Source organism: Hirundo rustica, chromosome 13, assembly GCF_015227805.2.
Source record: "Hirundo rustica isolate bHirRus1 chromosome 13, bHirRus1.pri.v3, whole genome shotgun sequence".
Classification (NCBI taxonomy): Eukaryota; Metazoa; Chordata; class Aves; order Passeriformes; family Hirundinidae; genus Hirundo; species Hirundo rustica.
Window position 1 is genome coordinate 6098250 of NC_053462.1, and position 15089 is coordinate 6113338.

The 15089-nt window shown below is 39.5% G+C and overlaps 1 protein-coding gene and 1 long non-coding RNA gene across 2 annotated transcripts in view; one reads left to right on the top strand and one right to left on the bottom strand.

Moving 5' to 3' along the window:
* LOC120758754 (uncharacterized) overlaps nt 1-15089 on the top strand; it is a 97056-nt gene that overhangs the window by 76929 nt on the left and 5038 nt on the right. The gene's annotated exons all lie outside the window — the stretch shown is intronic.
* The window catches only part of CHRNA7 (cholinergic receptor nicotinic alpha 7 subunit), a 37128-nt gene that overhangs the window by 20274 nt on the left and 1765 nt on the right, over nt 1-15089 (bottom strand). The window lies entirely within an intron of this gene.

The window sequence follows — 15089 nt, forward strand, 5'->3', positions numbered from 1 at the left end:
GTCTGAGAAAGTATCATAGGAAATTGTCACCTGCACAGCCTCAGCTGCCAGAGTTGTTCATGTGTCTAGACCTCTGAACTTAAAACTGTCACTCTTGAACTTAAATGTCATTCTGAATGCCAAAAATTGGCCAAAAAGGTTTAATCACATTTCATACAATAAAATCCTCCTTTTTAATAACACACTTTACTAAAGTTCAATATTTTTCCTCTTCTTCTCTTGTTTTGTGAACTACTAACCCAAAAAGCACACCTGAGAGACCTTTCATTGCAACAATTTTAGATCAGCACAATAGTGGGAAGTTATACAGCATGTAAAATCAAATACCCTGCAAGAGACAATGGCATTTTTAAAGCAAGAGAAAACTTCTGAGGAGCAGCATCAGTAAGTGTATGACAGTGTCACTAGGCTGTGTATAATCACAACTAAATGTACAATGTACAAATAGAAAGATTTTAAGTAAAGGTGGCAATGTGCATGAATAAAGTCTACCTTCATGCACACTCTTACCTTGCTTTAAAACAAAAAGTAAAATAAAAAATATAAATAATCACAGACCACAACTAGTCACTTTTCCTCTCTATTTTCTGCTTCATCACCTCCATGAACCTTTTTCAGAACTATCTCAAGTGAACAACTCATTTAAATGGCATCCTGGAAAAGCAGGTCTCTAACCATATGGTTTCAGAAATCCATTATTAAGCTCCACTGACTCTGCATGGTAAAGGCATTGCTGAAGATGTCAGCCAGGCAAAGCAGTAATTAATTTGCACTAGTAGCTTCATTCTCTAGCCTCATAAACATTAATTTGGAACCTCTCTCAGCAACCTGCTTATAGTGTTAGAGCACTACAAAACTAGTTTGTATGGGATCTTTAATTCATGAATGAAGAAACAATCCTTAAGAGACCATTCATCTTACCATGAGCTAAAGTCTATTGAGAAGGGTTGCCCGTTCAGGGCATGTAAAACCTGCATGTTTCTATTCATCATAGGTAATTTTACGTGAGGTGGAAATACTGCCAATGATAACTCATCTCTAAAGTTCAATAGCATTTTCTCAAAGCCCTGTGTGCTGTCCCAGGTGAACATGACAAGTTCCTATCAGAACATAATGCAATGTCCTGGCTCAGCACCTGAGCAAAGCTGAGAGCACCACTGCTGGGTGGTTTCTCTGCACAGGCAGAACGGCTCCTCAGAGGTGCAGAGCAATTCAGAATCCATTATGTTGCGGGAAGCCTGTTTCAGGGTTATTAGCTGAATGCCATGTATTCCTGCATGGTTAAATCCTGAGTTAAACTCTTGTTTTATTCCCTTTGTGATCTCTTTCTACACATGAATGGCCCCAGCTTTAAATTAGTGATGTTTCCAAAAGTCCTTTTCAGCAGCCGGAGATTGTACTGAAGCTGGGGTGTTGCTGGTGTGTGAGCTCATGCTGTGCCACAGGGATCTGCTGGGAGGGCCTGAGCCCACAGCACAGGCATGGAAACTATTTTAGGAGTAGCAGGAAGGAACTCTACTATCAGTGCACATCACAGACCCAGGACAGAGAGCTGCCAGTGAGCACTCAAAGTAGCAGAGCCGAGGGGGACAGCAGCCTTTTAAACCAGCTGTGCTGCTGGCAGCGTGATTCAGCTGTCTGCCACTGCCAGGCACATCAGAGCCATGGCAGGATGGCATGCAGGACACTCTGCAAGCATATTTTGAAAGCCAAGGGTTGTTCTGAAGTGTGATCTTTCACTCAAACCTAGCTCAAAGAGCCTATTCTGAGTGCACTGACTCAAATGTGACTTGTACTGTGAAGACAAGCCTGGAGTGAAGATGGCACATGCTGTTTTCATGGTATTTCTTTGTTATGTGAAGCATTTAGAGCCTGAAAGAGGGTTACGCATGAACTAAGTAATTTCTACTTGGATCACTATATTTAAGGTTCCATCAGTGTTTGAATCATAAATCCTACCATTGCTGCTCAGCTATAAAAACTTTACTGCCTGCTGAGGCTTGGTTTATAGCAGTGTTTTGAGTTTTTAATACTGTTCGTTGGAGCAAACAATTTCCAACATTTTAGTCATTATTGCATTGACTCATCCATCACTAGAGGAAAGGTTCTGATTTTAGAGGGTTTGTCACTCTCTGTGGCCCCAAGTGAAGCTGGTAAAAGGTGGAGCAGGAGACACCCTGCAAGGTTTCTCCCTGCTTAGGCGAGTTTTTTAGACACTGTTTTAATTACTTCACAGCAAACTACAACTCTTTTCCCCATAAAATGATGGGTGGGCTTGAAATGCTTCATAGAACTTCACCAGCTTTTGTCACTTCATTCTGAAACACAGAACACTTTATGCGTTTTGAACATAAAACCAAGGAAGCTCCTACTACAAACTATTTCTGCTATAAAGGAGGAAAGAAAAATGGCTTCACAGTATAATCTGAGATGTTGGAGACTCCTCCCAACAGAGAATGAGACCAGGCAGTTTCACGTTGTTCGGGTTGGTGTGGTTTTTCCTCCATACCAGCTCCTTTAAGTTACCCCCTATTCAGACTGTACTGGCCAAGTAGCCCAGCTAATGGAGAGTTCGGTTTCCTTGGCACAGTGGGAGGTGGTGGAGGCTGCTTTGCTCATCTCTATCCATAGCTGCAGTCAAGATCTGAGAGGACAGATGGCAAATTGCTACTGGACTGCTTGTCATGTTATTTTGTGGCAGTGCAGTTATTGAAGGGAAAGTAGCTGACATCAGGAGATTTGAATGGTCCTTCATTCAGTTTTGAAAGTAGAGGTAATCATTTCTGTAAGTCTTTGAGGGAAATTGTACTGTCTCCATTCTTCCAGTTACCTCCCCTGGTTTTGTGTTTTTTCAATTTATACAGTCCATCGGACTGATCACCTTTGGAAACACAGTTAACCAGAGTCTCCAAATATCCTTCCCTTATCCTGTATTCATCACAATATATAAAAGTAGACATAGAAACTTGATAATGCTTTGTGAAAGGTGTTAGCCTGGACATTATAAACTCTGTAATGACATCTGTACATTTTCAAATGGATTTCAGAACATGTAGCATCCACACTAGAAAAGCTACGCAGCAATTGCAAGGGGGAAAAGAACTAAAATAAAACTGCATGCCTAGAGAGTGGCATGCAGTGATGTGCAGCACCTAGCAAGAAACACATTATTTCCCAGGGACTAGCATAAGGTGATACCCTGACTAAAATCTATGAGCTGTAATTTCTGCACTTCAAATTTAGATTCCTTATTTTTACGTGGTTGGATCTCACCTGAATTACAGAAAAAGTTATGGCTCTTTGAACTGGGTTTCAATTACTTTGAACCTTAATAAAGACTTTGTAAGAACATTTTAAGACATTTTACACCATAATACTATGCTCCTGATTAGTAACCTCCAGCAAAACTGAAGCTAATAACTGTAGTCTGAATTTAACAGCACCCTGACAGCCAGTGAGAAACACGTAAGACGCTTTCTTTGCTGATTTTCACTTTTGTGTGCTTGAATGTCATCCTACTGAAACCAGCAGGTTCATTAGCTCTTATTGTCTCAGCAGTTGCTCATTAAACATTCTCAACCTCTTCTGATCCACAATGTCAAATTACCTGTGCCTAATGACATTCCCCCCCATTATTTAAAATCCTCTTATGTTTAATTTTTGCTTCACACAGCTTGGGGTTTTCTTCCTGTTCCTTTTTAGGGTCATGCACTGAGCTCACTAAAATGTATCAGCTGCAAAAGCCTGAATTCCTACAGGATTGGTACTGAGAGGATGGGCTGGAGGGTGAGTTAAGTGCTCATAAACTGGCCAGGTGACAAAAGATTGGTGCTGTGTCCATACTTCAGGCAGCCATGAATGGCAGGAATTCAGAATTTTGGGGAGGTTTGTATAGAAATAAAAAGCCAGACAAAGAGCTGTCAATGTGAAAAGTGTTGTTCAAGCAATATAAAGATGAAAAAAGTCAGTGTACATGATTTGTGGCCAATAAAAGATTGGAATTCTTGATGCCTCTTTCCCACCTGACTTCCTTTTCACCATGAAAGGAATAGGCCAGTGCAATTACCCTTCACTTCTCCAGTGGTCAGCAATAGACCATTTTATACAGTAAAATGGTTTGGACTCAGCTTGCAGCACATATTTCCAATTATGCAGAAAATGCTGTGTAGACAGTTATTACCATTGCATACATAATATTAATAATATTCTACTACAGCATGTGAGATTCAACATTGGGAACAGACGACAGAATGTTTCTGATTTCTTAAAAATAGGTGGAAAAGACAGAAAAATATTCAACAAAATGTCAGAAGTGAAAAATACAAATTTTCAGTGTTGCACCACATTTTTTGACACCACTTCAAACTTAAACACGCATTTTCCTTGGTGTTCTGACATTTGCCATACCAGTGACATTTTTGTATGTAAGCAGAGATCTGGCGCTTGTGACTTAATCTTGTAGTGGTGCAGCCTCCTGCTGGGCAAGCGAGGCTCCTTCAAAACCACAGCAACGTGCAAACGGTCGTTCAGGCAGAGCTGCACAGCACAGTCAGGATGCTGTGCCAGTCCTGCATGACCTGGCCCTGGGGTGTTAATGTGAATCGAGGGCCGCTCCCTTTACATCAGCTGCTAATTTACCCGGATTCTGTTGGTGCAAAGAATCCCTAGAAGCTGGTCTTTGTTATTTTGTACTCAGCCCCTAACTAGTGATGTGACTGAAAGCTGAAGGTTTAGGAGATCAACTTCTTCCTCACATTCCTTTGCAAAGCAAATTTAGCCCGAGGCACCTTCAGAGCTGGGATGACACCTGCCTGACTCTTACCACCCCAGCTCAGACTCTGCCTCCTTCGGACCTTTCGGGATAATCGCAGCTGTGCTCAGGACTTAGCTAAGTATCTCCTGCAGCATTAAGTTGAGTTTTATAGTGAAATCTCCAAAGCCCAGCCTGAAAATATCTTCATTATTCGGTGTGCTTCTTGATCTTTGATTTAATTTTTCTAGCTTTTTTAAATCAAAGAATTAAACTATAAAGGCCAAGCAAAATGTGAGTAGTTAATTAAAATGAAATTTGAAAACTTCTCTTCCACTGAGCTCTTAGGTTTATTAGAGTTGTGATGGATGGCATATGAATGGCTTTTCATGCAGTCTGCATTCTGGAGGTCTTTGAAATAAAGAATGGCTCAGGCGAATTGCTCCTGACTGGCCAAAGTGGAGTTTTGTTGATAGAGATAACACAGACTGACACAGATTGCTGCCATTATCTGCTTTGATTTTTTAGGAAAGCTGATTTTGGACTGTAAATTTAATGAGCAACAAGGCAACAGCCCTATTCTAGGGCTAACTGAGATACTTAATTGTTATATATAGGTGTCCTGGTATAGTAAACCTGAATACAACAGACAGGTATACTTCTGCTTAAAGTTCTGAGAAAGTTGAAATGTTTCTAAACTGCTAAAATATTAGTAGAGCCTTCTGAGCTGCTGGGATAGGTGTAGATATGCATTTTTGGCTTTTTGAATATTTTTTTTTCCATAAAAATTAGAAAAATACAATTTGAATTTTACCTGGGTTAAGGTTGAGTTTGGAGTATGAGATAAGGAGTCTGATAACTTTGCTTAACAGCTAATTGAGGTGAAATCTGCGGGGGGTTGTTTGTTTTGCTTTTTTTTTTTATTTGAACTGTTTACGTCTGAAAAAGGCCAACATTTTCTCCACACCAACTCATCCTACATGCTTTTGCAAAAAGCGTTTGCTTTCTCCCCAGTTTCTTTATACTGTTTTAAAAGAAGGGCAGTTTACTCAGATCATACACAGGTCTCCTCAGATAGATGTAAATCCATCACAGCAAAAAGCTGCTGCAGAAGGAACATAAAAGAGTGACCTTAACTCTGAGCAGAGCATCTGCATGAGGAGCCTTCTTAGGATGCAGGAAGGTCATTGTGTTCCAGATCTGCTCTATTAGTTCTGAGAGTTGTGCTGCCATTGGCTGCACCAGGGCTTTGTCCTGGCACTGGGCTGGAGAATTGGCTTTCACTGAGTTCCAGGAAAAAGGAGCTGAGATTATAAATATATGTGAGAGCCTCATGATGTACCATTTTTGTTACCATGGGGATGTGATTGTAACAGCAGTCTTTTTTTTTTTTTTTTACATCACTGTTAACAAGAGATTGTATTTAGATATGAACGCGTTCATCTTTGCACAGACAAGCAGGGATAAGGCATATGAAATGAGCAGAGTACAGCATAACTAATCACATACATCAGCACATCTTGTGTGAAAAAACCATATTTTGAAGAGCAAGTTGCATTTTTCAAGTTACCTTATGAATCTCTGTGATTAATTGTAGGTTTCACTCAGTTCAATTTTTGAATATAGAGTAGAGCTTAACATGCAGTTAAATTTCTTGCAAAGTTGCAAAGTAATAACTGTCTTCTGTTGCTTTATTTACAAATAATTTTTGATTCCGGTGTATTTTGTAGCAGACTCCTGTTGAGAGCCCTTAATAAGTGTTAAATGCTGGCTCTAGGCACTGATTACCATTGCCAGTCTGACACAGATGCTGGAATCTGGGAACTACCAACAGTACCACAAGATAAGAACGAACAATAGAGTCCCCATAGCCCCACTCACTACCTGGTGTTAAAACCAGAGAGAATCAAAGCCTTCGAACTTGGTTTATTTTCCTAGAGGTTAGTTGCAAAACACTGAAATTGAAAGGTCGGGTTGTTACACTTGAATGTGCCAGCAGACTTAAGTGGAAGGAATTTCTTCAAGGAAAGAAGAGAAAGTTATGGGAGAACAAGGAGCTGAACCCAAAGCTGTCTCTTCCTCTCCTGTGTGTGATCAGGGCACACAGCTCCAGCACCAGCCTGCCACTGGCATTCATCTATCCTACTTTTGTGAGTAACAGCGACAAAAATTTCCACACCTGACCAGAGCATGTTTTCCATGCTTTAGAGTCAGCTGAAACCTTTGAGGAACACTAGAGCCACAGAGACAGAGGCATCTTACACAACCACAAGGAATAGCTTTGTGCACTACAAATGGACATAGGTAAAGCCAGCTTCAGAGGGTCAGACAGCAAAATGCTATTACTCATCCCAGACAGCCTCTCTAACTATACTGCATCCTACCTCCATCTTCTCGAGTGCAGGAAAAACAAGGAAGAGTTGCTCCAATATTCCTGTGATATGTAACATTACCATTATCTTGGATGTCTTGGGTTCTCTCTTCAGTCTAGGATACAGCACAGACATCACCACTGCAATTAAAAAACTTCCTGAGGAAGGGCAGAGTACAAAATGCATTGTTTATCCTGCTGAATGTCTCTGCAACTCTTGACACAGAAGTATTGCTAAGACACATCAATAACTCGAGAAGATGAATCATATAGCAAGGTTCATTATTCCTTACCCTACGTTCTCTGATGGATGCATTCGAGAGTCCTCTTTTAAGGGTCTTCCTTTCCTGCTTTCCATGAAAATCCATACTGCCCCCACTTCTCTGATATGCCTGTAGAGAATCACTTACAAAGGTACTGAGAAACTGTGAGTGTAGCTGAGAGGAATACTTTGATGGAAATCAACCATATCTCTGTTTCTTCACAAATGCAACAAGCGTCATGACTGAAATGTCAGAACACCTACACGGTCCTTCAGCCTGCTTTTTCCGCAGCACAAAAGAGCAAATTCTCCTCTGTGAAAAGATTATTTCTGTCTGTGGGGACAGAGATGGAGTGAGCACTCCAAAATCCATAAAAATGCTCATCTGAATTTCTTGAGCTCTGTCAGTGCTCATTACTTTTTCTGTTCTTGTTCTTGCGTTTAGTAGTTTTAGAGATGGTGGGTAAGAGGCCTCATTCCTTCCTTCCTGCCTTGCTCTCAAACCCTAAACCGGCACACCTGTGTAGTTACTGAGAGTAATTAAGGGGATGCCAAGCACAGAAATGTGAAAACACTCCTGACTGAGTGCAGAAAACAAGCCAATAAAAGTTCAAAGTAGCAGTGCTGTATAATTAAACTTGTGCGTGGGTCCCCCATGTCGCCACAGGGTTATTGATCATCTTCCCTTCAGGGGAGTTTTTTACGAGGAGCACAAAAGGAATGAGGAGAATAAACCATGAGGATTATAAACTATGCAAATGTGGCCTCACATCACTACCAGAAGATTTGGGAGAGATGAACTGGATGAATATCATATTCTTATCTTGCTGCTAATGAGCAGCAGCATGGCTTCATGCTATGCTCTTGGTGTTTCACAGTTAGCTGTTGTTGAAGCTAGGGTTACCAGCCTTTGCTCTATACAAATCAAATTCTAGGTGCAGTAATAGGCATGAAAATGCAAGCACAAGTGAAATCTGAACAGATATTTACTTCAGGCTGTTTCTGGTAATTCTTGGAAAATAAATCTTTTCATTTTGAATAAATTAAAAATTAATTGGTTAACACAGTAAAGTAAATTATTTAAGTAATTAAAATTCAACGTGAATTCTAAAAGATTTCTTTTTCTAAGTAAGCACTTGTACAAATAGACTCCCCGCTGCCTACGTGTCGTGAGCTCATTCATTTTTTCTTTCCTTCTTTCCTTCTCTCTTTCTTTCTTTTTTTCCCATTTTTGTAACTCACAGATATATTTAGATTGAGAACAGTTGGATTGTTTAGTAGTCTATTCAGGCTATTGCATATGGTGAAGAGTTCAGGAGAAACTGAAGAATTCACATCTGTATCAGCTAAATTTGAAGTAATTAACATTTGAATGTATTTATGTTAATATGCTGTTCAGAGATACAGAATTGTTTGCTTCAAATCCATTGACAATACTTTTTTCAACTGCTGTCAGCAATATTAGATTTGTAAATGACTGGAAACTTTAGATAGTGTGTGCTTTGCTGAGAGAAAAGCAGGCACTGTATCCGCAGGGCTCTGAGAATTCAGCCCTGAGCAGACAGCGGGAGCAGAAATACCACCTTGCTTTACCAGCACTTCCTGCCTTCCCTTGCCATCTTCCCCAAAATTGCTGCAGCACTTTCCTGCCAACTTGTAGACCCACACAGATCACACTGCATGAGTGGGGCTGAGGCCGTGATGGTTACTTGGGAGTTGCTTTTCCCCACAAAATTCACCTAGCCCGCAGCATCCTCCCACAGCACTTCCAAAAGCCTTCCCAGAAAAGAAATGGGTTCAGCAAGGGCCAGCCACCTGCATCTGAACTCCCTTCTCGAGCATGTTGACACTGCAGTCAGAGGCAAATCAAACCCAGGAGGAACCAAGGCAGCTCCCATCTTTCTGTGCACAGCAGAAGAGGGAAGAGGCTTTCCCAAGGAGCAGCAGGTTTATGGATCATGTAATTGTTCTGTGTGAGCAGAGACCAAACGGCGCTCACAGGGCTGCTCCTCGGCTTGGACTGAGTCTGCAGCTCTCCCAGGAACGTGGCAACAGGGAAAACATCCACCAGGCACACAGGGCTGCATACGCTCAGCTAGTACTTGTACTTCAGGGAGACCGATCCTTGGCCAGCACAGGTCAGTGGTGTTCCACTAGCCAAGGACAAGAACATTTATGAAGAAAAATACGTGTCTTTCAATCTTTCCATACAAATGACTACAGACAGTAACAAGCTGATCCATATTGGTCAAAACAAAGCATATGAACTTGTGTATCAAATAGTGGCATCTTGTATTGTCTAACATTTGAACATGACAGTCCTTTTAAAAAGAGGAACAACTCTAAATATTATGAAGAGAATATTCATTTCGGTCCCAAACTTCTGTGAATTAAAAGCTTTGTAAAAGACCAAGTATTATCCAGATGTGACTCCCATCTTGCACTGTAATTTTGTTTCATTAGCTGATTACCGAGGACTGCTAATAATTACTAGATGACGTGACTTTGCAGGTTCTGTTGTTCTAGTAATAGGCCCTGTGTAAAATGTGAAGGCTTTGTGTGATGGTCCCTGTGCTCTACAGCAGTGTCACAGAGGAAGCTGGTTCCTGTTCACAGGAGGGTTACAAGCCCTTTTCATCACAACCCAACATAGAAGTAGATGTTTACTCACTTTTTAAGTTACTGGGGTGTCCACACCAATGCAGTTAGAAAACAAAATATGAGGTACTGAGTTTTTATGATTCAAACTGATTATTTGTATCATGAAGCATAAGAAAAATGTCTGAGAAACTGCTTCACTTGACTCATTTTACAAAGAAAACCCACACAAACAGAAAAACCTCAGCTGATATGTATTGCAAAGAAGTTCCAAACATCTCTCCTGTGGAGCCAGAAAGCAGAATAGAAGTTCTGATTTTCACATACAAAGAACATCTCTAATGTCCTCAAGTGAACTATTAGCAGGAAAGTTTTTTATAGCCTTTAGTCAGTCCTTTTTTCCTTCCTGCAAACTGTCTTTAATTAGTGTACATTCATTGCTTCCCATTCCATCCTACACATCCTCCTGTGTTTAAAATATCTTTCCAGATCTAACACTGTTTGATGAGACTAGGTAAAATGCTGACGGAAGAGTTAAAAAATCCAGAAGATATTTAGAAGCATGGGAAAGATGGATAAATACCACAGAAATAATGCTGTGGTTTCTTTTAGTATATTAACAGCTCACCACGGTAGGGTAGGGAGAGATGTTGTCTGCTTATTAAAGCTGATCAGTTATCAGAATGTTTTAGACTCTTGCCTGATCTGTTCTTCAGATTTCATGGAAAAATAGAATATTCTGTTTTCTGTTATAATCCAGTAACTTTCATGCTATTGAACTAACTAAAAATATCAGAAGGCATATCCCAGCACCTTTCCAGTTTTCTAAACTCTCAGGAATAAATTATGGTGGAATGGAAATGGCTGCAAGATGAAAGTAGAAACAGTTTCTCCCTGCAGCATGATGGGAAAAAAGTTCAAGCAGCAAACTGAGAAGAAAATAAAGCTTGGAGAGATATTTTCTAATGTACACAAATGAATGCTAAAATTAGAAGAATAATACAGATTTGATGAGCTTCTGCCCCAGCCATTGTTTGCAAAGAGGCTGCTGAGGTCTGATAAACAGCTTAGGAACTTCATTAGCACCATTTTTCAATGAGCCTCTTGATTTGGTTGTTTTATTCATTTTTTCAGATTTAAATTTCTTTCTCTTTTTTTCCCCCCTTTTTTTTGGCAGCCAAGATGTTTGTTTTTTAATCTGTTTCTTTACAGAAGCTGTTCTGCTTCTTTGAATGACAGCATAATTTTCTTTTGAAAATTTCAAGATATTTGACATTAGTATCTTGCCCAGTGGGTCTGGGGCATTGGATTGCAAATACTGAATTGCAGATCCTTATGCAGAGGCTTTGCAAAGCCTTGTATGTAAGTCATTGTAGTCAGCTGGATCACTTCACAGTGTAAAACCAAACAAGGACAAAAGCCCTTGAATATATAAAACTAAGTCATGCGAGTAACCAAGGGCAATGTAGGATAAGCAAACTTTGACTAAGTTCAGATAAATGTAAAAAAGTTTGTATGCTTTCATTTATCCTTTGGTCTGCACAAGTGAGTTGAGAAGGATTTCCCTTGAGATTCTGCTGCTGCTCACTACATCCAAACAACTATTCAGCGCTTTTCTTTCCCTGACTAGAAATTTTTAAAAAGGGGGACAGAAAAAACTGGAAAATAAGCAAAAACTGTTGTGTAGTAAATTATTTAATTAGCCAGCAAGTGTCTTCAGGAACCATGAAAGATTCCTGACTAAACAGTGTTATGCAGCATAAGTAAGAATTTGAATATTCATGTAGATAAGTAGCTTAATTCAACTTCTTAAATAAATTATTAAATGTTGATTCTAAAAAATTAACTAATTTATGATCAGAGTAGACCAAAATGGTTATGCCCATACCCACCAAAATGTTTGTCACCGTGAGCCTTGAAGTCACAAGCTAAGATGCTACTGATCCCAAGTTTTGAACTAGAATCAGAGATGGAGCTCACTTGTGTTTTTGAAATATATGACATGTTAAGTGAAGACCCAGCACAGGTAGTTTTGGGAGCAGTTTAAGCTAATCTAGAGCTAAAGTACTTGGTAGAGAGGTCATATAGAGAAGCGACCCCTCAAAATAGGATAAGGTAACTCTCACTCAGAGAGGCACTGGTGCAAGTCGAAGCTGTGGGAGCATGAGCCCAGAACGGAGAGATTTCTTCCAATAGCAAAGGCTGAGATCAGCTTAGGATACTCCCCAAGTGCTGCCCCAAGTTCCACACAGAAAGCTGGTAAAAATTCTAGATTCCAGTCAGAAAGCTGAAAAACATATATTGAGAGTGCATTGACAGCTACTCTAAGAATGAGTTCAGCCATGTGAGTTTAACAAGATTTCATTCTCTAGTTTTCTTCTATGTTATTCAGAAATATACACACCTTGCTGCAAGTGGTCAAGAAATCTGCAATACCTCACCAAAAGTATTTATTTTTATTATTATTTTCCCAAAGAAGAAAAGGTGTCTCATTTTTCTAGAACTGTTTTTTAGTACAGTTCCCAAGTACTAAAATAGGGAGTTATGCTTAGATGTTGTGAAAAATCTATCATGATGGTAGTTGAATATTGACTGCCCAGGAAGGTTGTGGAAACTCCTGCTGTCAAAGTGGTCAGCACTTGACTGGACACAGTCCTGAGTTACATGATCCATTTATGACATCCTTGCAGTAGGGGAGTGGACAAGATGACCTCTAGAGGCTCTGTCCAAACTAAAATAAGATTGTGATTTTTCTACTCATTTAGATAGCAGTAAAAATTGTGTTTGAACTATCACTCTATACCACAGTGCATTCCAATTCTTCATGCTTGTGTTTCAAAGCAGTCATTTAGAGTATAAATGAATAACCACTTAATTTCTAAAGTTTCCTCTTCTGACTTTTGGGGATGAAATACTCTCTGATATGTTTCTTTTAATTTTATTAGCTTACAGTCAATACAGATATGTTTGTGGTAAAAAAGCCAGGCTAGGCACACACTTCTCACCCTCATGCTCGTTGCATTTGTTTTTCTATGCCATTCACTATTCTCTATGAGATGTAGCAGAGTGAGAACAGCACTGCTTCCATGTCTATTCCTAGTGTTTCCTCTAAACCAATAGGCAGTGGCTGAATATTCTCCTCTGATACTGTTATTGGGATGGATGTTACAAGAGAAAACAACACTATTAGAAGGTATTTACCTCCATACAGTGCTTAAAAATGTGGTAACTGTAAGTTTTTCTAGTGTGGAAATTATATCATATAATTGTATTTCAATAATCTGTTTCTCAAAAAATATATATGCTGAAAATTTTCTGAAGCCTGAATTAGGTTAAGATTCCATGCCAGCACTGAAATACCAGACAAGCAGAAGCCAAAGACCAGTTATTTTGTGCAGACTGAGGGTTTCCATGAGGTGAGAAGTAAAGAAAAAGGAACAGCTTCTCTACATCCTATTCTTTATTTTTATTGCCATTGTACTGAAGCTATGACCATACATTAGCCCCTCTTCCTCTCCTTCCACTAAGGTATCCTTAGTCTTTGTCTCTTAAGATTTTTCTTTTAGAAAGCCACTTTTTCAAACCTCTTACTTTCTATTTTGCATCCCATCCTCTTCCATCTAAATTCCACCTCTCTTCCAAATTCTTTGGCTGTTTCTCAGGCCTACTATGTACTCCCACTTCCTCTCTAACACTCTCTTGGTTTCCTAGCTCTCTTCTTCGGTCACGCATCCCCAAACCGCATTTTTCTCATGCTGCCACTGCTTTTCCCCTCCCCATTTAGAAACATTTTGTATCATTTACTATGCCAGCTTGCATTCTCATTAGACAACTAATTTATTCTATTTTCTAGTGAACTCCACTAAGGTGAGGCAATTGGCACTTACAGATTCCTTAGTATGTACTGCTGATACTAGTATGCATATTAATGCGCAGTACCATTAAAAGAAAAACATATCTACAACCATAGGGTAGAAAATTTCTAGTTTTAATAGGTTAAAACTAGAAATATAAGGCAGGAAACATCCATTGTATTTAGAAAAGATTTCATATACCATCTCCCTTTTCATGTTAACTAAGTTAGAGTGGAATGGAAGAGACTTCACCTAAGGAATAGCAGCAACCAGGATCCAGCCTGGCTCAATCTGTTCTGGCAGGGATTTGATGGATTGGCTCTGGCGAGGTCTAACTCCCAATTAGATTCAGTGGCTATCAGCTGAGAAGCCATTAAAATGAATGGATAAACTACAGGAAAGTATGATGGTGACATGCTTTGTTTCTAGCTTGTTAAACCAGTAATTGTTATTGCAAGTAGCTGTCATTTCTACCAGCATTTGCTTCTTGTTGACAATGAAGAAAACTCATTTGTTTTATAGCATGAAGCTTAATTTACTTCATGGTTGGTTTCTTTCTTTGGCTGTCAATCCCAAATATCAGAGAAAGAAATGCAGTGAGTTTTATGGCAAGCAGAATGAGCTGTAACTAAACAGCCAGTACAAAAACAAAGGTTTCTGACTGACTATGAAGGGTGATTCTTGAAAGGCACATATCTTTTGAATCATATTAGCCAAGACTGCCAGTCATTGACTACACACAGATGGGCTAGTGATCTGTGGATATTTTCCTTTCATTTTGTATGAGTTTTAATTAAATTTGACAATTCCAGAAGAAATTAACTTTGTATCTTGAACTTTAGGCATCTGATGGGAAGATAACAGAATTTTGAGGTTAAGTGCATTTTTAAGATTTTAACTTCCTTATTAGTTGTCATAGCTAGTTGAATTCAGTAAAAACAAATACTGTAAACCACTTACATGCTGAGTTGCATCTCTGTGCCACCGTGACAGAGTGAAGATTAAATTAGTCAAATTTGAACCCAAAAAGATCCTACAGTGTGTTGTACAAGTACAGCACAGTACCTGTTGATATACCAGTCAAGTGTGGTTGTAAACACATTTGCTATTTAAGCATATAGAATGTAGTAATCTTGTCTATGTAACAAAGGAAATAATATTACTTGGATTTTGGCCAGGATTTCCTCTTCCCTCCATCCTCCGAAATAGGGAGCTCTTAAGTGACCACCAGAAATCAAGAATTTTGATTCTGCA